We start from the raw sequence: 26,399 nt of genomic DNA on the forward strand, positions 1-26,399 counted from the left end.
GGGCACCATCGACCTATCAAAACGGCGCAGAAGAAAAACTCACCTTGGTAATACAATATCCGAACACATTAAAAAAAAGTGCGCAGCTTATTTCAGAGTTGCAGTCGAGGAGAAACGTAGATCGTAGAAAGAGAGGTAGAAAGAGAGAGACTATTAATTAACTTACACACGAGTTTCTAATTGTTTCAAACACCTAGTTAGAATCAGGAGGAAAACATGACGTATAAACAATATTCCTCATATTACGCAACTTTCAGTGATTAACTAAAATTATTTATTACAAGTCCTACCTACCCGGCACTGTCCGGGTATAGGGCTTAGAGAACAATTATTAAAACTAAGTCGGTGGACCATTGGACCAAATATAGTACTAATTTATTTGCTTCCTCGCGAAGACGGAATTAGACACAAGGTAGTTCTAATCGGGGGGGGGGGAAATCCAATTAAGAAAAAAAAGAAAAAAAAAAGAAAGAAAAGACACTCCGAATTTGAACAATTAAAACTGCCTCAGTCTAGAAGGATTGTTAGCGATCAGAAATGATGAAGTGCAGTATCAAAATATATACTACACTTTCTAGACCAAGTAGAAATCGTTATAAATCAAAACGGTCATGCTTAAAAAATCGATGCTTTTTTCAATCGACACTTAAAAGTAAAGAAAATAAAAAATAAATAAATAAAAAAAAGTCCGTATCATCACGGAACGAAGATAAAATATTCCAAAAATCATGTAATTTGATAAAGTATTATTTATTCGAGAAAATCAAGCATTACGACGAAGTGAGTCGTGGTGTCCGCCATGATTAAATCCGATGAAATAAAAAGATGAGACAACTTAAATCGAAGTTGAGGAGTGAAAACTCAACCTTATGTTCAAAATAGTTTAGTAGTAAAATCGCAAATTTATTTTAATTTAAAATAAAATACTTGATCGATTTACGTGATTTTTGGAATATGACATCTTCATTCTGTAACGAGTACGTCACGTACATCACAAATATTTCTGTATTTAATTTTAGTTGCTGCCATGAGTGCCAATCTGAATAAGCGCCAAAAAATCTTAAATAGAAAAAAAAAAAAAAAAAAAAAAAAACATCGTTTTAGTTTTCCTTTCGTTTTATTTGGATTCTTCGGACTACTGCTAATCGTCGTAACCCCCAATTTTCTTCAGGTGCATTTCGTTAAACTCGGGAATCTGCATGGAATTTCAAACGGAACCTTTTATTTAATTTATTTAGGTACTTGTACAGTTTAATCAAACCATTAACAAAATAAAAATATCGAAAAAAGGTTATATTGTACGTATCCGTTATGGAACGAAGTTCTCCGAGAGAGAAAAAAAAAAATCACTTAATTTCATCTAGTTTTTTTTTTTTTTTTTTTTTTAGCGAAAAAAAAAAAAAAAAAAAAAAAAAAAACCTTTGATATGATACCGAGCAAAAGGCTCGATTTTTAGGAAGAAAAGCTAATATTAAAGATGGGGAGGGAGTGTCGGCGCTTTAACTGGAGTTATCTCCCCGTGGCGTGTTCAAAACATTCCATAATGGCTGACTTCAACGCGCTCTCATAAAAACGTATTTTTTTCGCTGTAAAAAAAAAAAAAAAAAAAAAAAAAAAACTCTGGAAATCTTCAGTCCAAAACGGATACGTACAATATAAACTTTTTGCGATACTTTCATTTTTTAATGTCTTGATTAAACTGTACAAGTACCTTTATTTATCATGTCTTGTTATGTTAACTATGATGGGTTCAACAGAAAGTTTCGCGAGTTCGACAAGATACACATGAAAAAGGTTGGAGGTTGCAGTGACCGAAACTTTGTGTAAACTCAAGATGAGAACAACAGTAACAGTGGTCCGAAGAATCCAAATACGATTTATCAATCCTCATCTACAAAATTCCGAAGCATAGGTTTTTCTTAATTTAATTTATATTTTCACAAAAACGCTAAAAAAAAAAAAAAAGTGAATGTATTATTCAAAGCTGCTTGGTAAGAGAGTTGATAGATCGATTTTTTAAAAATACATCGCTTTAAGCAAAAACAATATTACGTACTTCATTTTTATGTCGAAAATAGTAATATATCCAAAAATTGCGAAAATTCGAGTAACAACTGTTATTGTGTTTTTAGTAAAAAAAAAAAAAAAAATCCATCGCTTTGGTTCTAATAAAAGTCTGCCATTAAAGTGTCGAAAAGGGAGATCAAATATAAGGAAAATGCCCCCCCCCCAATTTTCCGTAAAAATTACTTTAAACTATAAATAATTTTCTACTCAATGAATTTTTCAGTTTTGGATATATTACTATTTTCGACACGACAAATAAGTATTGTTTTTGCTTAAAACGATCTTTAAAAAATCGATATGTCGACTATCTTAACAAGTACCTATGAAAGTTACGTAATGGCAAGAAATACAAACGCACTTGTCTGAAAGTTTTATTAATTACAGATGATACCGCTTTCAGCATGTTTTCAATCGATAATCTTTAAAAATCTCAGAATATATCATGAATAATTATATCAAATTTTAAATATCTCATCAGATAGACTTCAAAAGAATAAATAACATTCTTAAAGAATACCTGTAACACCACACAAGCCATAATACTTGACCTTCACCTATAAGTTACCATTTTACAAAAATTATATTATCCGTCAGACTCCGAAATAACTTTTAAATGTCGAAATCTTCGACGAAAAAACAGAACATCGTATGTCAAGGGCGTGAGAAACGTTGATGCCTATTTTATTTCATTTGAACATCGTATAATATCGAACTTATTCTTTTCTTCGTTCATACTTATGAAAAAAAAAAAAGAAAAAAAATAAGGAAAACGTTTTCATGACAACCATCATGACGTGAAAAATTTGAATGCGATTCTGAAACCTTTAAACTGTCATTTCGAAACCTGAATACAAAAGTTTTCGGATATGCCTCTATTCTACAAAAGAACTTGAAAAAACTCAGTTGATTTACAAAGTTAGGCATTGATATAGATCAGCCCCCATGGCTGCCAATATTGACTCAGAAAAATCCGGTAACAAGTTATGGTAGTCAACAGCGACCACACAAAATAAAACCCGAGTTACTGAAACGAAAAAAAAAAAAAAAAAAAATCAAAAGAACAAGAAAAGAACATTTTTTTATTTTTTTGCAAATTTTTGCTTTTTTATTTTTTCGTTTTTTCAGTCACATGGACATTTTTTTTTTTTTTCCAATTTTCTTTGTTTTTGATGAAATTTGTTTACACACGCGCACACACAATTGCAACTGTGTAAATAAATCAGTAAATGCTTTTTATGGTCTCCGTTTCTGGAACCAGAGTTTCATTTTGAATGGTCGTTTTTCAGGATTTTACAGCAAATTTGCCAGATGACCTCCATTTTTTTTATACATCAATATTATTCAAACTATAAAAACAGAAGCGAAATAAAGCGCACTTTTATTAATGTTATTTATTTTTTCCCCAGTAACACGCATTTGTAGTTTTAATCTGTCACGTTTTAAACCAAATAAAAAATAAATAACTAAAACAACCAGAGGTGTCGAAAAAAGGATGACGGTGGTAGGGGTTCACTTCGACACTTTCTAGTGTGAGGGTTCGGTTTGAACGTAGGAGGCCATCCTCCCAAGTACTACCTTCTTCTTTGGATTGTCTGACATCCTGGACTACTGAGGGTCTATTGCAAGCTATTTTCGAACCCCTATAGAGGGCAATCTACTGGCAGTTGACATCCCACCCCTCATTAAACTGGCGTCATGCCTAAACTTGATGAAGTCCCCCTCCCCTCACACACCGTCCAAAAACACACAAAAAAAAAACCCAAACAAACGGAAAAAAAAAAAAAAATTCTCATCAATTAAATTCATGAAAAAATTTAATCTGACGCGTTTCGCGTACATAAAAAAAGAAACCATTTTCGCGCATAAATTTACCAAAAAAGTCGATCATCGTACATGTTACCGTCGTCACCATCATCGTATAATAAAAGCAATAATAATTAAGATGAAGAAAAAAGGGGTGAGGAGAAAAGAAAAAAGAGAACGGGAGAAAAGAAAAAAGAGAACGGGAGAAAAGAAAAAAGAGAACGGGAGAAAAGAAAAAAGAGAACGGGAGAAAAGAAAAAAGAGAACGGGAGAAAAGAAGAAAAGAGAACGGGAGAAAAGAAGAAAAGAGAATAGGGAAGAAAAAAAAAATGCGGAAAAAGAAAAAGATGAAGAACAGGAAGCGGAAAAAGAAGTCAAAAAGACCAAGGAAGAAAAAGATGAGGAAGAAAAAAAAGAGGATAAGAAAGAGGAAAAAGTCGAGAAGAGGGTGAGAAGTTCTTTATCTCTCTCGCACGGCGGGATGATTTGACACAAGTTTTGGAAATTGAGATTTGAAAAGCCAGCGCCAGAGTTTGGCTGGGGAGTTTATCCTTGGCCTCCAAAATCAAGAGATTAGACCATTCCTATAATGAAAAGCGGATACAAGCAATTAAGATGAGGTGCTATCGCGAAAAATACTTGGTATTTCCTACAAAAAAAAAACACATTACAATTGAGGAAATAACCAAACGCATAAAACAAACTTGTGGAACTGTCTTAACCAGTGTAAAACTGGACAAATCACGTTGGTTTGAGCATGTAATGAAATCAACAGGACTTGCTAAACCAATAATGCAGGGTCCAATAAAAGAAGGGAGAAGGCCTGGGGGGCAGAAGAAGAAGAAATGGGAGGATAACATCATAGAATAAACGGGTCTGAGGCTCAGCATCATCATCACAATAGTACAAGACAGACCGGGAGTGAAGAGAACTGGCGAGAGTTACTGCAGAAGCGTCCTCTAAAATCAACCAGACTACGGGGAAAAAATAATTACCTGTTCCTTGTTGATTGTGATGTTACGCTGGTTCTGTGCAGTTCTAGGAGATCCACCCTCACAGGCTTTTTAAAAAAAAAATTTTTTTACCATAGGATTCACCACTCGAAGATAAGGGTTAAAGAGTGTACAGTAGTCAATATCACAGGAATCGTTAGTGTAAATTTGGCAAATTGGATTAATTAAGAGGAACGGCTCATCAAGAACTTGTTTACATTGGACTTGAAGACGGCCATATTGTAATCAGCTGGAGAGCAGGCAAACGGAAAACAGTTCCACAGTTCTAAGAAAGAAGCTTTGTTCATGGAATCTACGTTTAGGTTTAGGCTTTGCCTTCTTTCTTTGAGAAGGGGTCAGTTTATTGTTAATACCTTGACACGCCTCTGCCGAGAAATGCTGATGAGGCTGCACAAGAATCTTTTGCAGGGTCAAAGTGCTTCTGCTCTGGGGCGCTGACTTTTTCAATCCCATTTTCCAACCTTTGTATTACATTTCTCACAGTGGGAGAGAAATTAATACCAGTCAACACCCTAGAAGAATAGTACTAGCTTGCAAAAAATGTCTGGGCAGCTCTGTTGGTATTCCCCAATAAGAGGCTTCAAATAATTAGCCTGAAACTACTAACGCAAAGCTTGGAATGGTCAACCTCCTAGAACTGCACAGGATCAAAGGCATACCCAAGTCAAGAGAGAAAAGGTTACCTCAACAATGATTTTGACTCTAGTGATTTTGGTGTTAAGCACCCCCCCCCCTCCACTGGTTGCAACAAAGAAGTGGCAGTGATTGTGTGAAAAATATAAAAGTCCTAAAAAAAATACACATAACTTGAAGTAGAGTAGGGCTGCAAAACAATCATTATCATCATCATCATCATCATCATTTTCGGTTAAATGTTTTACATGCTGGCGTGTGTTGGACGACTTTTAGAAATTGACTTTCAAACACTAACCTATCTGTTCATGCATTTATTTCTTCTTTTTTTATCAAGTTTATCTTTATCACTAGTTTTCCTTAGCGTTCCTTAATAAACTACACCTGCTACCTCAACTGTTCTACATCTAATAACCAAAGAAAACTAACAGATTCTTTCAACGTGGTCATACCATCAAAGTTACCTGTCCTGCACACAACTTGCTGTACTATCTTGATTTAATCTTCCGTTGAGCTCATTAAAACTAAGACCATTTTTAAGACATTTCACGCATTTGATTCTTAGCCGCCATCTTTGTTACTAGCAATTACTTTACACTCAGTATCGGGACTGCACTGCTTCTCCACCGCCATCTTTGTTCAACAGGATGTCTAAACACTTAACAGTCTCCATTCAAAGGGGACTATCTGCCAAATGATAATATCCCTTGGGTGGTTGGACTTCAGTCAGAGATATTTTCAGTTCTATGTGCTTCCCCTTCCTTTGACCAAGCATCTATCACCTGCAACCTCCATCATCAATATGCACCACCTAAACATGCAGGATGCATGTTTACAAAGATACAAATAAACTCATCAAAACACGGATACCAAACATGATAATAATCAACAAGGAGGAAAATAAGTCAAATTGTAGATTTGTTATCCCAGCAGATGACATAGTGAAGACCAAAGAGACAGAAAACAAAATACATGGAACTTGCCCGAAAACTGAAAGGAATATGTAGCACAAAGAAAATTATATTAATCGTAATAATTGTAGGCTTTCTAGGAATAATTCTGAAAAACCTGGAAAAAAAAGACCAGGAGAAATCGAGAAGATTAACAATATATAACATACAGCAATGAAGAAAACAACTGAAATATTAACAAAAATCCTTGAGTGCAGAAGCCAACCCACATAACTAGACAATGCTGACCAACCATAGGTGCTTTGTATTATTTAAATTAGTGTCTTCAACATTTCGGTTGATGTAAACTTCGACCTTCAAGTGTATCTTGCTGAACTCTGGAATCTTTCTAAATAGAATTTCTAATAGAACCCTTTATTTAATTAATGAGGATAGCATGTTCTCGTTTTGTCAGCCATGACCAGGTAGAAATCTTAAGTAATTCACAATTGTACTGATAGTATCACTAGTATCAAGAAGAATGATAACTGAATTTTACTTAGTACCTTATCCAGTTGCAGTGTTAATTGTGTGGTCTCTGTCAGTGCTGCAGAAGAACGATACACCCTCAAAATAAAATTATAAAGTTTAAAACAAAGTTTTATTTGACGTTTCTGAATTTTTGAGATGAGGATTTATTATTTGTATTATTATTCATCGGACTACTGTTCTCATCTTGAGTGTGATTTTCACAACGTTTTAGTCGATATAACCTCCGACCTTCTTCAGGTGTATCTTGTCGATCTCGGGAATGTTTCGATATTTACAACTAGAAATAAAAATAGGTTTAAGGATCCTAAAATTCGTACTAGAATTGTCCACAAGGATCTGTGGCACAGTGGTTAGAGTACTGGGAAAAATCGATTGTAAAAATATTTTCCTGAAGGTTGAAGGCTTAATCCTCAGTGTGGGCGACCGAAATATACATTTACAAATTACTTAGGACCTCTATCCAGTCATTGCTGATGGAACAACAGCATGCTATCCCCCCCACCGTATAGTAAATAAAGGGTTCCACTCAAAATTCCATCCAGAAACATTCTCGAAATCGACAAGATACACCTGAAGAAAGTTGGAAGTTAGTTATATCGATTGAAACATTGTGAAAATCACACTCAAGATGAGAACAGTAGTCCGATGAATAATAATACAGTTTTATTTAATTTTCAGATTGTAATGACGTTCGTTTTCTTCGACTGAACAACAGACTTACAAATGGAAATTCTCAGCTCAACCAAATCAAAACATAAGTCAACCCAAACATAATCTATTAGTTAAGTGCACAAACCTCAACAAACCTTCATGTTAAACTTGGTTAGTATTAGAAGAAAACAATGCTAGGGTTTTGGCAGGACGCTTTCTTTATTACGATGCTAACTATTCAAGGATACAGTTTGCCACTCTCGAGTCAGTTTCTGCTGATGTTTTCATGGAGAGAAAAGGCTTTGTTACTGAAGTTCCAGGACCCTTAAGGGTAGCAAAAAGTTAAAGCCCCTGCATCCATTAATATATTAACACTTCAAATGTTCAGAAAATCAATTGGCTGTGAGACACAGTCAAAGGATCCCCACCCCTCACCATCTGCTAGAGTTTGTATACATATTGAGGTCCTTTGTCATAGACCACCCAGATATTTATGTGAAAATAATGCTCATCCTTATGTATGGTCATACACATACAAAAACAAAATAAAACTACTGTCTATGCCCCCCCCCCCTTGCCAAACTTAAAAAAAAAATACTCATCTAGTTGAAACCACTATCAATAATTCCCCCCACTCTTTACTTGGTCCTAAACCTAAATGTAGATTCCATGAATAAAGCTTCTTTTTTAGAACTGCACGCCTGTGGAACTTTGTTCCGTTTTCCTGCTTTCCAGCTGACTACAATATGGTAGTGAACAAGTTCTTTATGAGCCATCCCCTTACGTAATCCAATTTACCAAATTTCCACTAATGATTACTACGATACTGTTCCACTGACTACTGCATACTCATTAACCCTTATCCTCGAGTGGCCTCCGAGCCTTGATAAGTATTAAGTGGCGACTCCTTAGTAAAAGAGAGGTTGCATGGTGATTATTTTGGGAAAAGAGAGGTTGCATGGTGATTATTTTGGGAAAACCTTATGAGTCATAATGACAGCAGAAACCATTACTGTTTTTTTCAAGTGGACAAATCGAATTCTGGGTGGTCAAACCCCAGACTAGACATCTTTCCAATATTTTGGCTGGTTTTTCTTCTTGTTAGTTAAATATTTCACATTCACATGAATTATAACTATGCACCAAACTAAACATTCAGCACTGCATATGTTTACATATTACTGTAAAATGATGCAAGACTAAAAAAAAAAAATTATTTTTGAGTTTATTTCTACTTAGAAGAATTATGGCTGATTTAATTAAGTTGATTCATATTTTTGTCATCTTAATTGTTTAGAGTGAAATGAATTTCAGAACTCAAAAAAACATTTTATTTTTACTGAAATCATGTACTATTGCATTGGCAACTAAGTTTTTTTTTTTTTATTTAGAATCTATTAAGTTTGCAAATTTTCAAACCTATTTTCGATAACGACCGATTCTTCATACATACTTATGTTTGAGTCTTATCACTTTGTCTCATGTTACTGTTTCTATTCGTTGCATTTCATGAGTGAATGTTGATCATCTCGTCTGTTTAGCTAAGAGGAATGAAAAAGTCTTTTCATACAGAAAAGGCACAAGAAGTTTTCATAACGGTTTTTTTATTTTGGAGAGAATCAACTCAAAATATAGACACTAATGTTCTCTTAGCTAATTATTTAGTTCTGTAGTTTATTTCCTTAATGAAATGAGTGAAACAGAAACATGAAAATAACATTTTGCACTTAAATTACTAAGTTTACTACATTATTGATTAACTGCTTTGCACAACCCATGGCAGGATCGCATTTATTTAATGCCTCCCGATTGGCTCCCACAGACAAACAGTTTTGAAAACCTCAGTTATCTCTCTTGACGTCATCTCATACCTATATTTAGTTTACTGTTTGACCTATGGTCCCCCTTATCCCAATTTTACATCACCCATCTCTGGGAATGATTCCGTTTTGCAGAATTAGGTTATGATGACATGCAACAAGTGTGACCCTGATAAAAATCCATACTAGCCAACATAATCATGATTGACGTAGGGTCCATAATATATATATCACTATTTTTATTTATTTTGCTTTGAGGCTTCTATTTTGGAATCAATTTTATGATCTATTTTCTTTTACGCATTAATTTTCTGTTAATTTCCAGATCATTCTAAGAAAATGTTACAAAAAAAAAAAAAAAAAAAAAAAAGTTCACCGCTTATCAAGTTCCAGAAGACGCTCGAGGATAAGGGTCATTGCGTGTACAGTAATCAATAGGATAGTATCGTAGTAATCGTTAGTATTGGAGATTTGATAAAGTGCCTAACTTAAGGGGGCGGTTCATTAGGAATTTGTTTATGTTGGACTTGAAGACATCCAAGTTGTAGTCAGGTGAGACACAGGCAAACGGAAGAGAGTTCCACAGTTGTGCACTTCTAAGAAAGCTTTGCTCATGGAATGTACGTTTTGATTTAGGCTCATTCTGTTGTTCTTTCGAAAGCTGTTGATATGTTTTCCCGAGCTGCACCTTTTAATCGTAGTAGCAAGACTTGTTCCACCTTGGTTATTTTGCACAGCTCACAAGTCAACTCTAGATCTTCCAACCATTCTATTATTGAAGTGTCTGTTGCCGTGACACTGAATTCGGGGATTAGCTGAATGTCGAATTGTCTTAACACGATATTTCTAATAAGGCTAAAATATCCAATCTCTTCCTTCACAGCACTGCTCAACTAAAAAAGTAAAAAAAGAAACCAAAACTGCCCAACTGCTAAGATCACTCAATATATACACCTGAATCAGCTGGTAAATTTGCATACAGAACTTGTGACAGAGACTATAAATTGTACTATCGTGCTTTTAGCCTTGACTTCCAACCAGTTCCGAATGTTAAGGGAAGCCATTTTGTGTTTCTTTTTTTTTTTTATTTTGTTGTTTAGTTCCATTACAATCTAGCTTCAGATTGAAAATGATGTCATACTTTGACTGCCTCATGCGTTGCAGGATGTGATGGTTTATAAGTCTAAGTCATGATAAAAAAAAAAAAACCATTAAATTATAGCAAGCTTCATTGTAAACAGCAAAATTTCTATCTGCAACATCATAATATCAATAAGAAATGAGTTGTCATCTCTAATATAAATCTCAAGAAGGAAGCTAGCTAAGGAAAAATGAAAACTCAAGTTCAGAAGTTTGTATTTAAGGAACAGTTATGAACTTGAGTTATCATTCTTCCTTAGTTAGCAGGATTACATACTAAAGTTAGTGTTCTTCATAACATTTAGCATATCTAATTATTTATCAAATTCTTGCAATCACCATAATACCACATTCATCCTATAGAAAAGGGGGGGGATACTCTACTTGTGATATCTCCAGTACTGAATTATTTATAATTTTATCAATGGCAGCAGGAGGGGCATGGTAATAGATAAATGTGTCCAAAAGGGGTATAATGAATATACCCACCACCCCAAAACGAAATGAATAAATGTTCCCACTGCTGCTGCTAAACAAAAGATGTGGTGGTAACAGTGTCTCTCCTTCCATTTCTTTGAAAATCGATTGAGCCATTTATTGACTCATAAAATTAGCCATGGCCAGCCAATAGCATTCATGATTTCCTCTTTCTCTGAACACTTTTATTGTAAGCAGAAACTGTTTCTGTTTGCGTTTCTGAATTTTTGAGATGAGGATTGATTAATCATATTTGGATTCTTCGAATTATTGTTCTCATCTTGCGTGTTATTTTCACAACGTTTCAGTTGATGTAACCTCTGACTTTCTTCAGGTTAATATTGTTGAACTCGAGAAAGTTTCTTTCAAACTCGGGAATCTTTCTGTCGACCGAAACGTTGTGAAGATAACACTCAAAAGGTTTCTGAATTTTTGAGATGAGGATTGGTTATTCAAATTATTTTGATTCATCGGACTACTGTTCTTATGTTGAGTGTGATTTTCACAACGTTTTGGTCGATGTAACCTTCGACCTTTTCAGGTGTATTTTGTCGAACTCGGGAATGTTTTTGTCGAACCTGAAGAAGGTCGGAAATTACATTGACTGAGAACAGTAGTCCGATGAATCCAAATAATATGAACACTCAAGAGATTTCTATTGGGTTTAGAAGAACAATTACCAGACAACCTCGGTCATTTGATTGGCCAAAGAGATAAGGAGATTATATATATATATATATATATATATATATATATATATATATATATATATATATATATACACACACACACACACACATATGTACGTACATACGTGTATGTGTGTTATATATATAAATAAACAATTCCTAACTCCAAAGTCTTATTTATCTTACCATCATTCTATAATGAATATAAACGTTTGTACATTTTTTACAGATCTGTTTCGTTCACAAAGAACAATCAATATTTGTATGTCAACATTGAATATTTCCTTCCAGTTCTTAGAAAGAAAAATGCATAACTATACAGGAAAAAAAAAATCTTACATCAACTGTGGATGCTCATCTTTGTTTTATGGGGAAGTGTTATCCATATCACTCTTGCCGTACCGATTTAAATCGTAAATTTCTTTTTGGTTAGGAGTTACAAAAAGAATTTATGTAAAAGGATTTTAGGCTATTTTAAACTAATAATTATTATATATTGTACGTTAAGTGAGGTTACAGCTGAGAGGGAATCATTCAAGTTGTGGATGCAAAACTAAATCTGTATATATGTTAAATGTATTTCATATTCCGAGGGTGACCATCTTGTTTCTTGGGAGAGGGGAAGCTATCGTGTAGTATTTAGCCATAGTTACTTGAACTGTTTAAAATTTTCTTTTCGATTACAGGTTACAAAAAGGATATAAAAACCTTAGTATATTTTGAACTGTAATGGAATGGTCACCTTCAATGCTGGCAAGAATAAACTTATTTCCTTCAATAATTACAAGAAACCTTTTTGTAACACCAATAGATACATTGAGAGCATTGCCAAGGCTGCTGTGAAGAAGGTGGGTTCTCTCTACTGTGCTAGAAAACTAATCACGCCTGAAAGTATCCTATACCTCTATAAGGCCACCATTCGCCCATGTATGGAGTACTGTTGTCACATTTGGGCTGGTGCATCTGCTGCTTGTCTCTCACTCCTGGACAGAGTTCAAAAGAGAGTCGTCAACCTGATAGGTCCTGAACTGTTATCTTAGATTCAGCCTCTATCCCATCGACGAAATGTTGCATCCCTCTGCCTGTTCTACAAATACTTTAATGATGAATGCTCTTATGAACTACAAGCACTTGTACCCCCTCAACGTGAACAAACCCAACAAGCAGTTAAATCCCACCCCTTCACAGTAGAGATCCTTAGGTGTAAAAAAGCCTTCTACTCCAATAGTTTCTTCCCCAGAACTGTTAGACTTTGGAACTCTCTTCCGGGTTCTGCTTTCCCAACTTTACTGACATGCAGAAGTTCATGTGCAATGTGAACAGACATCTTGCTACTCATCTCCCTTCATAATGTCTCTGCAACTTATGTCCCCGATAGTAGCTCCCTACTTCAAAGTGGCACTGTGCCTTGTTTGGGGTGAAAACTGAATAATAATAAAAAAAAACTATTGCATGCTGGTTGGGATTCCTACTCGTACAGTTAACATGTTCTTTTGTGTTTAATTACAAGGTGGAACGATAAAGTTGTCGCCCTAAAAAGAAACAACACTACAGCTTCATTAAAAATTTTTTTAATGAAAAAAAATCAATTCAGGTAATTTGATTATGTAGTAGAGCTGACATCTATTCAATGTAGCCACCTTCAGCCTCAATCACCGCCTTGATACGGCCCCAGAACTAAGAGTATAACTTTTCCATAAGCACCAGCAGGAGCTCAGGGCATACTCATTGGATGTCAGCGATCAGGCTGGCTTTGATGTTGTGGGAGGCTATGTTGATGATGTTCTCGACGTATGACCAAACGAAGTAGTCCAGCGAATTCAGGTTGGAGGAAAAGGGGGTGGGGGGCAGTGAGAGAAGGGTATAAAATCGCAGCACTCCTTCTGAAGTCAAGCCTGGGTCTCTTTGGACTTGTGGGTTGGTGCTGCATCCTGCTGCCACACCCAGGGTTTGCTAACGGCCACCTGATTGCACCAGGGGATCACCACACTCTTCAGAACATCCAGAAACACTTTTTGTGTTGACTTTCAAGCCAACTTCGAAGGCGTGAGGTGGCATTGTGTTGCCCTCACTTGAAACCACACCAAAGACCATAACTTTGTTTTCATCACCCTGGGCACGTCCCTGTTATTCGTAGCAATCCAAAAATGCATTTTGAGGGTGCTGGCTATGGTCCTGTTGTCATAACCGATCGGTAGAGAGCAGGAGTTGTACAGCAGTGCATCTCCGATCTTACTTGTTGAACATTGTATCACTTTCAGACACGATAGAAGGCTCCTATCGTTCTTGGGATTTGTACACAACTGGCCAACTCATAGATTGTCTGCAACAAAAATGGTTTTTATCAAATGGAAATATGTCATCTTTTTTTTTTTTTTTAGGGCGACAATTGTATCGTTCCACCCTATTAAACTTGTATTAATTACACACAGTTCAAGATAGATAAGTCTGTTTAAAGTTCTGTGTTACTTATTTACCTTGAATTAAAGGGATTGCTTACATTAAGTTAAATATCTGCCCTATTTTGCTGTCAATATGAAAGGTTTCTTTTTTATAACATACCTACATTGTTCTTATGGATTTTATTATAAACTGTTTTTATCCCGGTATTCTTTCTCATAATTCAATGGTATATATTATGTTTATATCCTTATTTGATTTATATTTTGTTATTTAATTTTTTTTTTTAATTTCTACTGAGATAAATTAAGCTGAGGACCTATACTAGTAGTATTAATTTTAAAATATGTTATTAATGATTCTACCTTCCCACCTGCTTTTTATTATAGTATTTACGTACTTTGAGCTACTTGGTCTGGCCTTAGATGGGTGAGTATTTGCTATATATGCAAACAATTTTGGACCACTTCCTGCCTTTTGTTGAATAAGTTACCATGAGATACTATTATATGGCATGATCTAGGGTGCAAAACTGAGATCTATTAGATTTACTTGGTTTATATTTGCTTACTCCACCTAATATTGACCATTTTAACTTATATTCTGCATTACTGCTATATAATTCTCTAACACACTTTGCTAGGCTAGATTTCTTGTTTGTAGCATTATTAGGTGTTCTAAATGATGATGTATGGTTTCAGAATCTGTCATGAACCTGCAACTAGTGGATCCTATGTATGCCATAGTTCTAGTTCTTTCAATAATGTCACATTTATACATGATGTCCAAAATAAGGCATTTACCTACTAATGGGCATTCATTAAGGTTTCTACAGAGGTATAGTATATCAGTATTCTGGGTGATCTCCCCAACTCCTTAATTACTTTATTTATTTTTGTATTATTGGAACTTATTATAGTTGTAGCTAAATTAATAGATGTTGAAAAGGACAATTTCAGTGTTTTTGCTTATAAATTTTCCTACTACATTGAAGGAATTCTTTAAGAATCTGGTAAAATTCCTTCAGTATGTTATTTAGGATGTATATACTGTAAGGAGGATTGAACCATACAGAATTTCTATGCTTGTTAAATGATATAATGTGGGATGATTTTATTCCAAGTCCTCCCCCCTGTTGTTCACCAGGTTCATCTCTAACATAATTTATTTCCTGACCCAGAAAATGCTTGTAATATTTTTTTTCTTACTACTGAATATTTTTATGTTATACGATAGTCAAGAGATGTTAGAGATGATAGTTTTTTTGTTTTTTTTTTTACTGAGTCTGTATGATTAGAATCAGTCAGTATAATATAAGGTTTGATTGGGTTTAGGATATAATTCATATGTATTGTTATCTAAGTTAATGGTAATATCTGTGTGTGTATTACCCGCACACAAATATACATCTGAGGTAAGACAGGTAAAATCACTCCATCCCACTTTTATCTCTGATCCTGTACCAATTAATCTGCAGGTAATCTGTAATTGGCCTAATCTGCCGATTTGCCAATTAACTGGCTGATTTGATGATTAATCGGCCAATTAATTACTTTTCTCTTTCCTATTAAATTTAAATCATGAAGTGAGTCATTAGATAGCTTTGACACATTAACAAAGTAACTGCTAATTTAACTTAACATTTGTTAAATGTCTGTTTTTTTTGCCTTTATTAACTAAAATTACAAAATATAATTTCCAATTTTTAAATGAATATAATCAAACGATTAGATAAGAAAAAAAATTACAAACCAACTTCAGAGTACAAATTGTAATTCTTTAAGTGAATAACTATAAGCTGTAGCTCTGCACCTGCTGCTGCTCTAATTCTTCTTCTATTCTTGCTGCCTACCTCCACTGCTCTTCTAGTCTCCTTAGTATTAAAAATTTAATGTAGAAACAGTTTCTTCATTCTCAAGACACAGCTTGTTCCTCGTAGGTTCATACATATTACTACCTGTACTAAAGAGCCTCTTGCTCTCCGCAGATAAAGGTGGTGTGCTTAAATATTTTGAAGCCAGTTCACTCAGCAGTGGTAAGGTCTCCTGTGTATTATTCCACCACTGCAATATAATATACTTTTGTATACTTCAGTGTAAGGCATTTATTCCATTTGAATTTAGATTGCGATTCTTGTATCTCTGTTGTAATTGAAGTCTCCAGGTTTAACTCAGCTTCTACCTGCTCTAAGTTTTGATTTGTTACTGTGGGCTTATTTGAAGCTAATTCATCAGTCTTAAAAGAAATAGTTTTATTTTCAATTTGATCTTCTTGACCCTCAACAGAGCTTGAAGTGGACCTTGCTGATTGAGCTTCATTATCATCAGTAGAAAGTAGATGTAGAATCCAATTCTTAATGTTTTCATGTCATTTTTTTGAAATTTAAAATTTGAATTTTGGATCTAGCGAAGTAGATACATACAAGTTTTTATCATTTAGATGGGATGAAAATCTTGTTTCCATTGAATTGTTCAAAGATAGTCAGAAACATCAGAATTAGCTTTTGAAAGAAATAACATCAAAGCTAAAATTGTAGGTATTATCATCGATATGGTTGAAATTCTGTGACTTGCTTCTTTGGTCAATTCTTCAAATGGATTCAGGAATTTAATATTTTTTGAACAAGCCTCCATTGGTAAGTTGTTAAGGTAGAAATCTTAACAGCAAACATTACAAGAGCTTTTTATTGTTCTTAACTTATTTTCAGCATAAAATATGTTGAATTCCATTATGTGGTCACATCTTGAATGAGTTTTTCCAAATTAAGCTGATCCTGTATTTCAGTTAATTTACTAATTGCTAATAAAATGCGATTAAAATGAGAGACTGTATTTCTGTTAGATGTAATGGTTATCTTCACAGCCTGAGTTAGAATGTATGATAATTATTCTAAATCACATTCCCTGACACCAGCAACGATATTTTAAACTGAATCTTGCAAGACTAAGAAAACTTTATTGAAGATTTTATACTCACTAAGAACATCGTATAATTCTTCACTTATTCTTGCACCTGTTTGTGTACCAAGGAACGGGACAACTCTAAGTACAGCTCTGCACTGTTCAAAGTCATTTGAAAACCAATGACCTGTCAAAGTCAGAACGAGAGTATTATTTGTTGGAATTGTCCAAATATCTGTAGTTTGTGAAATGCTTTTTTTTTTTCTTTTTTTTTATTACATTTTCACCCCAAACAAGGCACATTGCCACTTTGGTGTAGGGGGCTACTATCAGGGGCAACAGCTACTGGGGTATTATGTAGGGATTTGGGCAGCAAAATGTTGGTTCACATTACACTTGAACTTCTGCATGTCAGTACAGTTGGGGAAGCAAGGACCTGGAATGGAATTCCAGAGTCTAGCAGTTCTGGAGTAGAAAGATCTTTTACATCTTTTTTGATCTCTGTGTGGGGGTGGGATTTAGCTGCCTTCGGGTTTGTCGAGAGTGTCTACGTCATGGGGGTACAAGTGTCTGCAGTTTGCCAGAGCATTCACCATTAAAATACTTGTAGAACAGGCAGAGGGATGCAACATTTCGTCGATGGGACAGAGGTTGAAGCTTAGATGCCAGTTCAGGGCCTATCAGATTGGCGACTCTCTTTTGAACCTTGTCTAGGAGCGAGAGACTAGCAGCAGATACACCAGCCCAAATGTGACAGCAATACTCCATACATGGGTGAATGGTGGCCTTATAGAGGTACAGGATACTTTCGGGTGTTAGTAGTTTTCTAGCACGGTAGAGAGAGCCTACCTTCTTTGCAGTGGCCCTGGCAATGCTTTCAATGTAATTGTTCCAACTCAGGTTTCCTGTGAACGTTAGACCAAGCAGTTTAAAAGATGTACTCTCAGATAAAGAGTCACTGGCCATTGCTATTGGTGGCAGAGAAGATTTCTTGCAATTATTGAAGGAAACCAGTTTAGTCTTGGCAGCATTGAATGTGACCATCCATTTTTGTTCCCATTCCACTACAGATTGGAGGTCATCCTCTAGTGTTTTTGCCATTTCTTTAGATATGTGTTCATTTGTTTTCCTGTCATGCCTGTTACAGAGCGTGGTGTAATCAGCATATATACCCATCTCAGAGCCAGTTTTGTCGGGGAGATCATTAATGAATATTAGGAACAATAGAGGTCCAAGGATAGACCCCTGAGGCATTCCCGCATTTATATCATATTGTTTAGATGTATGACCGTCGAGGACAACCTGGATTTTTCTCTTATTTAAGAAGGATTTAATTATGTTAAGTATTCTACCAGTGATACCGTAGGATCTAATTTTCCTGAGGAGACCCTCATGCCATACCCTGTCAAAAGCCTTAGATATATTATTAAATGCTAGCTTTTTTCTAGTCCAATACCGGCTTCCATCTTATCTCGAAATTACTTATAACGGCACCAACTTACTTTCGGAAGAACCCCCCCTCCCCCATCAGCCTTTTCTTTTATATCGTAAGCTTCTTAAAATGTTACTAGCTTAAGTTCAGAATAAATATTTAGAGATACTTTTAATTTCAACAAGAGACAATTGAATTTTTGTTTTGCTTTTGTAAATATATTGGGAATTATTTTGTAGTGAATTAGTTTTTTGATGGAATGCTGTAATTTAACCAAAGTTTTGCAAGATGTTGTCAGATGTTACAGAATATGGTTGAATATTAACAGCAAGCATTTCTCTCATCAGTTAAGGAATCGCTTGTGACCCGTGGCCATTAATATCCCAAACTTGCTTTTTACCAATATTGATTCTGCCACTTGTTCCTGGAATATCTGTTCCTGAATATTCATTGTGCTTCCTTTTATTATCTGCAACTTTTTCCTTTTTTCTGGATGAATTTTTCTTAGATGGTTTAACATATTAGTTGTTCTAAAAGTTTTTGCTGATTTGCTACCCTTTGATGTGATGGTTTGACAACATAACTTGCAGACAGTAACATGAAAATACTTCCAGCAGAAACTGGTTGCCATAATGGTTGAAGGTTGTTGCCATATTTAGTTAATTTTTTATGCTTATGTCTGATATTTAATTGGTAATTCATCTCAATAAAATATACACTATCTAAACCAGAAAAATAAAAAAAATATATGTATTGGTAGCAAAAGTCGAAAATGAGGAACAAGAATATGACTGATGAAGAATGCTTTATTTTCGGTTCACACATCGTCACAATTTACTGTACAATTCCTCAATATAAAAACTGAAAGATAAAGTAATAATTTTTTTTGACAGCGATTTAAAGTACAAAATAATAATGTTAATTTAATAGGAAGAGAAAGGAGGGAAATTTTTCATATGTTTACAACTATTTGCCTCTTTTTTTTTTTTTTTTTTTTACACGGTGGTCACCACTTATCAAGGCCCAGAAGCCACTCAGGGATAATTCAGTGCAGTTGTAAAAGTCTATGTGTTAACAGCGCGTCAAGCTGTTATTTGATAATATGGTGTTGATGATGAATCTTATGTAATTTGTTGAATCTGATTTTTTGTTTGCATGAATAATATCCTTAAAAAACAAAAAATACTTTAGTCTACAAAGTTGGAAATAAACAAATCATAAAGACAGAAAAATGTGATTTGTTAATTAAAACTTGGATTTTGAAGCTATAGAGGCGGAAACCTGATTAAAAAATAAAAAAAAGTAATAATGGATCTTAATAAATCTTGAGCAATGTTGGATCTTCTTGCTAGTATATATACATATGTGTACATACACCTACATATGGACATGCATACACACACATACATACTGCGAATTCACATGCTCAAGCCGACATGACACTGAAGACGGTCATTGGTATACATACATATATATACATATGTACACATACATACACATCACACACACACATTATATATATATATATATATATATATATGCATACATAATATGCACACATGCATGTACATACACACGTGCAAACATACACTGAAGACGGTCATTGGCATACATACATATAAATATATACATGCATACATACATATCTATAAACATACGCTCATATATACCTATATACATGCCCACATATATATACATACACTTACCTACATATACATGCATTCATACACATACATGCACATTATGTACATACATACATATAAAAACATATGCATATATACACATACATGCATACAAACATATATAAATGCATATACATACACACACACACATAAATATACATACACATATACATACATAGATACATATAATGATGGCAGATCAATTGTTACATGCATCCAGCATTTCAGGCCTACACACGTCACAGCTTTTTTTATTGCCACAGGACTTTTCTTTTTTTTTTATAGACAAATGCCTGAGGGAGTATCTATACAAAGATGATGTTACAGATTTTTAGCTTTGTACAGCTAAATCTCTCTTGGTTCAAAATGTTGACATCCAGCAACAAGCAAGAGCAAGATAGACAGCAACAAGTCAAACTGCAGACCAGCTTAATGCGGGTACTGGTCTCCCGCTTTGTGGTTTTTTAAAATCAGAGATTTGCTTCTCCTAGAGGGGTTGCTTTCACCACGGCTTACACATGGAAATAATCACATGCATACATACACACATACATATGCATGTGCACACACATACACATATACATGTATAAACATACGTGCACATAATACACATGAAGGAACAGTCCAAAAGTCTTAAATACTCAATGATCAGGACGACGATGATGGTGATGGGCACGATTAAATGAGATTGACAAAAAAAAAAAAAAAAAAAAAAAAAAAAAAAAAAGGCACGGATTTACATCTTGTTCTTATTTTTACAAAAAAGTTTGTCTATAAGACTAACACTTCTGCAGTAGATAATGATATGGACAATTTCACACATTATTTCACAAATAAAATCGATGACCGAATCAAACGTAAACACAATCCAATTGTCATGTATTAAAGACACTTAGACTTTTTTTTTAAATAAAAAAGTGCAAAGTGTTAGTCTCATATGATGATTGCAAGGTCTTGCCAGACGAGTGCCACTCCCTCAGACACTTAATGTCCATGAGCCCAGAAATGACTTTCTTTTTTTTTCTTAGTCCTACTGGTGAATGCAAACGCTCACGCAGGCATGATACTGAAGACGGTCATTGAGATCAATTATTACATGTTTCCAGCATTTCAAGCCTCCATGCATCATAACTTTTCCATCGCCACAGGACCATTTTTATAGACAAATGCCTGAGGGAGTATCTATACACAGGTGATGTTACAGAGTCTTAGCTTTGTACAACAGCTAAGTCTCTCTCTCGGTTCAAAATGTTGAGATCCAGCAACAAGCAAGAGCAAGATAGCCAGCAAGAAGTTAAACTGCAGACCAGCTTAATGCGGGTACTGGTCTCCCGCTTTATGTTTTTTTAAATCAGAGATTTGCTTCTCCTAGAAAGGTTGCCTTCACCATGGCTTATGGGAGCCCTCTCCACCCCAACACACATGGTGCTAGTTGGCCGTTGACCCTGAAAAAGGGTTCATTCGCCCTTTGGAAGGTCTTGTTTTTAATCCTTCAGGGAGACTAGTCACCCTCCTCACCAAACAAGTCTGGTGGGGGAACCAGTTTAGTCGCCGGTGACCCGACCATGAGGCAGGTAGTACTGGGTTACATGGTACCAGTAGCATATGATGTGACCTGACAATATACACATATATATACATACGATAATGGTTTCTTTATAGAAGTTTACAATCTCTTAATTGTTGTATGGCTCTGTGTGCGTAAGTGACCCTTTTAACCCAGTTTCTGTCCTACATGAATGTTCACATATGCGCCACAAAACCTTTCATTCTTGTAAGAGTCAGTTAACACTATGAATTTCCAAATGTTTTATCAGGCTACTTTTCAATCTGCAGATTAGACCACAAATGACAACTTAGCACTGGAGATCGTGCTGTTCTAGCCTCCTCATAAATCTGTCGATCTTGTGTGATTTAAGACGATTTACAAAACCAGTTTTTGACAAAAGAAACCTATCACATGCAGTGCAATTCAGTTCCTGCTGTATATTCTCTGCAACGATACTTTTCATCCTAATTTCATTAAAGCACATTTTAAGACAGCATGATTTACACGGCGCTTTTTCAAAATCCTGACACCTTTCCGTTTTTTTCTTCCATAGTTATCCATTTTTCTACCGTGTTTCCCAGTTATTTGCATCCACCTCAAAGGGTCTCACATGGTTTCTTGAATTGAAAATCATGTTTAATTTCAGAACAGTTTCTGATGGGTAGCTAATTTGTACAAGTTTTGGAGATAAAGAATTTTCAATGGGTAGCTGTTTTGTACAGGTCCTGAACTTCATAATTTTGCTTAAGATCTTAAATTTACACAAAAAAATTATGTGCTGGAATGCTAAAAGATTCAATAATTTTATGGAGAAATTCTGGTTTCCAATTGATTGCTAACAGAACATGGCTAAAATTGATTGCTAACAGAACATGGCTAAAGTTGACTTGTCAGTTCCTATCGCCAATGTCCATAAATAGAACCTTCCAACTTTCAGTGAGCATACCCTCCTTATATAAAAAATATTGCAACATTGATTTTCAGAGTATCCTTAAACCTTTTCCTTGGTTTATATTGGGGTCTTTTACCTCTATCTAATCATAAAACAGCTGTTCAGGGAGTATTTTGTCCTCCATCCTATAAGGTGTCTAAGTCCACATCATTTGATCTTGAATACAACAAATAAAAATAAAAAATGTAAAAATCGAATCTAAGAAACAAAAAAATAAATAAAAGAAAGAAAAAGGACTTACCTAGAATAAATCAAACTAGAGTTCCAAGACAGAAGTGCAAAATTATATTGAAATCCATGGAAGAAAAAGATTCATCATTGTGACAATTTTCCTTCAAGAATATGATCCAAAATCAACTGAAATAAAAAAGGAATATAGCAAATAAAAATTTCAAAAAAAAAAAAAAAAAAAAAAAAGAAAAAAAAAAAAAGAAAAAAAAAAAAAAAAAGGGAGATATCAAATAAAAGCAACAATTTATTTAAATTATTGCAACTACTACTTTCATATTAGTTATTACATTCAATGTTGAATTTTGTTGGGAGAAGTTGAAAGATACATTGTTCGAAGTAACCATCATAGAAGTTGGTAGTCTTTGATAATGACTGCCTCTACCACATCTTGCATTTACTGGCAAACTGCTTCCCGGTTAAATGCAACAAGGTAGCCTTCAAATCCAATGTAAATAAGTTCTAGTTGGGTTGTGCCGATAAATAATCAAATTCTACCATTAACGATTACTACACTACCACCTTACATTCATTAACCCTTATTCTCGAGTGGCTTTCGAGCCTTGATAAGTGGCGACTCCCAGGTAAAAAAAAAAAAAGTGGTGGGAAAAAGGGAATGGGAAAGAACAAGGATAATGTAAATAAATAAATGACATAAATAAAGTAGAAAAAAGAAAAAGAGAGAAGGAGAGTAAGAATATAAAATTCCTTGTGGATAGCAGTCAGTGAAGGTGTTAGTCATGGTTGGTTTAAATGTCTCTTATAACATGCAGCCACCTGTAACATGAGTTAAGAAAAGTTTTTGCCTAAAATGCATTTATTTGAAATCGAATTATGATGAGCATGCGTGGAAGCACTCAAGAATTGTATGGCAATGTCTTACGGCGAAAGGAGATCGTCCAAGGACTATAAAAAGTCGATACCAGGGTCATTAAAGGAGTAACTGCTGAGGTTGCTTTGATAATGTGTCGCGTGGAGTCATTTCGTTTGAGGTCGTGTAATGTCAAATCAACGGAGTTGTTCGGGATCATGTAGTGTAGAATCGACAGAAGTGTTCCTGATTGAATTGATGGAGTTGTTCAGGATTGTGTTATGTCGAATCATTGGTAGTGTTTGGGTGTGAATCGATGGAGTTGTTTGGGATCGTTAGCGGTGTTTGGGTTTGAATTGATGGAGTTGCTTGGGATCATGTGTCGAATGTCTTTAATGTAAATAGACTGTGCACTGTCTACCAAGCTCCAGCTCCAACCCCAGCCCCAAAGCAGTTCCATGAAATATGCTCTGATGAACCAGCTACACATTTTTTGTTTTATTTTCTGCTCACATTCACCACTAACAAGGCATATCAATACTTGGATGCAAGAGGCTACTATTTGGGATCTTGCCTAGGAAAGATTAACAAGATGTTGTTTTACATTACATTTAAACTTCTGTATATCAGTACAATAATGTAAGCAGGTAGGAGGAAGGGAATTTCAAAGTCTATCTGTTCGAAGGAAGGAGCTATTAGAGTAGAAAGCTTTCTGGCATTTAGGGACCTCAACAGTGAAGGGGTGTGATTTTGTCACTAAGTGGGGTCTGTCAGGAATATGTATGTCGAGGGGGCACAAATGGAATGAGTTCATCAGAGCACATTCCATTAAAATATTTGTAAAACAGGCACAGAGATGCAACATCGTGGTTATGGGACAGGAGTTGGAGCTTAGTTGGCAAAGTGGGGCCTATTAGATTGAAAACTCTTTTTTGAACCCTAATTATGAAGGAGTGAGTAGTCAACTAGCGCGATAGAAGGAACTTACATTTTTTGCAGCAGCCTTTACAATGTCCTCAATGCATTTGTTCCAGTTCATATTACCTGTGAATGTTTAGCTGAGGAGTTTGAAGGAAGAATTTTCAGGTAGAGAGTTATTTGTCATATATATCGGTGGTTGGAGAGGCTTCTTGTAATTGTTAAAGGAGAGCAGCTTAGTCTTACTAGCATTAGATGTTACCATCCATTTACGGCCCCATTCCACTGTAGTCTGGAGATCATTTTTTAACAATTCTGCCATTGTCTTAGATTTATGTACATCTGTTCTTTCTTCATGCATGGTATAGAGCATTGTATCATCAGCAAATATCCCATCTCAGATACAATATTATCAGGGAGGTCGTTAATGAATATCTGCACTTGTATCCCCTAAACTAATTATTAATCTCTAACAACCCGATTAGCAGTAAAATCCCACCCCTTTATCGCAGAGCTCCCAAGATACCGGAATATTTTCTTCCTCAGCTTTTCTTTAGAATTCCCTTCCTGCTACCTGTTTCCCCCGACAGCCAATACACAGGAGGTGAACAACTCCACACTTGGGATACCCTTTTCAAATCTAGCTTCTAATCACAATAGCTCTTTACATCTGAATAGCAACAAGTCATGTTTGGGGGCGAATAAAAGATTAAAATGAAAAAGGTGACGGGGGAGGGGGGAGATATCCAACAGTTTTGTATAAAAGACATTTGAAAATCTTTATTCATTCGATACGTTTTAGTGTATAAGAAAATGTCTTCACATTGAAAACGGCATTACAAATAAATAAGGAAAGATAATATAGAGAAAAAAGAAAAGAAAGACATGGGTTGAGCATTATGGTAAGTTTGGTTGGATTTGTTTTACGGCATATCAACCATGCATGGTTATTTGTTGCCAAATAAACGTTCCTATTTACTTGCCTCTCCACAAGGGCAGAGTTAGACACAAGGTCGGTTTTTAATGTGGGAAAAATCCAGCTTCCCAAAAAAAGGGGCACTCTGGATAGGAACAAAATAAAAAGTTGCCTCAGTCACGAAGGGATTCTCCTCCACTGACCGAGGGCAAAAAAAAGGTGAAGTGTAGTTTCAGAACAGATACTACACTTTGGTTTTTATCATTTATTTTCTGCAAATGTAAAAATTATAAATGTTAAACAAAAATAAATAATTAGACACAAGGCAACTCAAAAAATGGGGAGAGCAGTCTGTAGGCACCCATGTCACTGTACCTTTTCACTTGTCTAAGGAGTATCCCTAGCTAAAATTCTCACTCGCAATAATCACTCCAGGGGCTGTCCTACTTACTGGTCCAAAATTAAATCGATTTTTTTATTATTATTATATAACAGAAAAAAAATCGATCGTTTTTATTTACAAATAAACAGATTCAAAAGTAGAAAAAGATTTCATTGATGAGGGTAAAAGAAAAAAGTTGTTAGTAGGACAAGGAGACACCCTTCCCCCTGAGATTGCCATGTGCTTAGGAGACATCCTAATCTCTAGCCAACACCTGACAGTCCCTAGACAAAAAAAAAGTGTGTCTCCTGTAGCGCAGACACATCCACTCCTACTACACTTTGCTCCTAACCAAAAAGCTAAAAAGGAATTGCCAAATAAAGGTTGTCAAATATCTATTATATTTCTTAGTTTGTCCATTCCATTTTTTCTCGGAAACTACTTGGCTGATCCAAGTAAAATTTTGTATGGATCTTTGTTATGAAAAGATGCAA

General features: G+C 35.1%; 1 protein-coding gene across 2 annotated transcripts in view; it reads right to left on the minus strand.

Annotated features, from left to right (window-relative positions):
- The window catches only part of LOC145259767 (uncharacterized), a 189,898-nt gene that overhangs the window by 114,788 nt on the left and 48,711 nt on the right, over positions 1-26,399 (minus strand). For both annotated transcript variants that reach the window (XM_080117508.1, XM_080117507.1), the window contains exon 3: positions 22,892-23,007. The gene's annotated coding sequence lies outside the window, so the exon portion shown is untranslated. The remainder of the gene's footprint in view (positions 1-22,891; positions 23,008-26,399) is intronic.

The sequence above is a fragment of the Euprymna scolopes genome, chromosome 35 (assembly GCF_053919585.1).
Source record: "Euprymna scolopes isolate OS-2025 chromosome 35, ASM5391958v1, whole genome shotgun sequence".
NCBI lineage: Eukaryota > Metazoa > Mollusca > Cephalopoda > Sepiida > Sepiolidae > Euprymna > Euprymna scolopes.